This window comes from Lepisosteus platostomus, chromosome 2 (genome assembly GCF_059453375.1).
Source record: "Lepisosteus platostomus isolate fLepPlt1 chromosome 2, fLepPlt1.hap1, whole genome shotgun sequence".
Taxonomy (NCBI): domain Eukaryota; kingdom Metazoa; phylum Chordata; class Actinopteri; order Semionotiformes; family Lepisosteidae; genus Lepisosteus; species Lepisosteus platostomus.
Window position 1 is genome coordinate 5777918 of NC_142612.1, and position 1384 is coordinate 5779301.

Genomic DNA, 1384 nt, shown 5'->3' on the forward strand with positions numbered 1-1384 from the left:
AAAGACAGTACATTATTTCATCTGGAGAGCATGTATCAGGATGAATACAAAGTGTCCCTTAGGGTTCCCTTCCAGGTCCAGTGTTCTGTACTTTTGTAAGCCTGGTGTGAACTCTTAACTATTTTATTGAGCAACGTACAACATACATACAACGTACATCTCTTTGAAACTTGCTGACATTACTAGTTCAGCTTTAGTCAAGACTCTTGATGAAATCAGATTACATGTCTCAAACGTTTTTGAATTGTCTGAATTCAGACCAGACAGAATTTATTACAAGCTGACAGCTAAGATTGATATTTGTTAAGTTAAAATCTGAAGTGAGAATATGAATGTTATTCCACTATGATCTAAGTTTTGAGAGGCATATAGCTATCTTTAAACTATAAATTTAACACCTTAAATATATTAAAACCAAATAATTTCATGATTCTAAGAAAGCAGTTCATGTTTTTTATTTAATATTCACTAGCCTGCTGCAATTTTAATTCCCTATTAGCTTGTACAAACTGTGAAGTTCAGTAGAAAAGACAGTCCCTTTGTGAATTCCCAGAGTAAAACTCTAAATAGCAGTAAAAAAACTGCTTTGTCACAATGATCTGAACTTTCTGTCTGCTTTTGTTAGAAATGCATCTTCATTTTAAACCATTAAACATTAAAAACTTATTTTTATATTATAGCCCTTTCATAGGATCTTATTACATGTTTAATCTATTTGATATTACAGTTACTGATGCTCTCTAGTTCTGATTTGTTTGATTTTTAATTGGAGTACCTTGTGTATACTTGTTTCAGTATTGTTTTCTTCATTTCTTATTGACTTATAACTATTAAAATGTATAATTAGCACAGTTCCTACATCTATTTTCTATATTTTCCTTTTGTAGTAGTAGCTGTTGTCTCTGTATTCTCCCCCTTTCTGTCTGTGAAATGCCTTAAACTGGCATGAGCAGTTTAAATTTATGAAAGGCACTATACAAATAATCACTCATTTTTAATAAAGTCAAGCGGATCGAGTCAGTATATGGTGTTAGTGTGTCGTTAATGCTCATTTCAATTATTTGTCAAAAGTGCTTCGACAAACAATTAATATGGGTGAAACTGGGATAATCCGTTTAGATTTCAGCAGGAAGGGGGATAATCGACGGGATTAAGTTGGACAGAGTTCGTTATAAATACCGCTGGCAGACTTCGCATCTCTAAAGAAGAAGCTTAGGGAGAACAAGATCTGTGCCAAGTTCTCCGGCAGGACTACTTCAGTGGACTTGCGGTGCTGTTTATACCGCGGACTCTGGGAAGGCGCGCACACTGGGGTGCCTTACCTGTCCGCACCGCCTGCAGCGCTGGGCGTGGGGAGGTAACGTGATCGGGGGAGCGCCTGGTT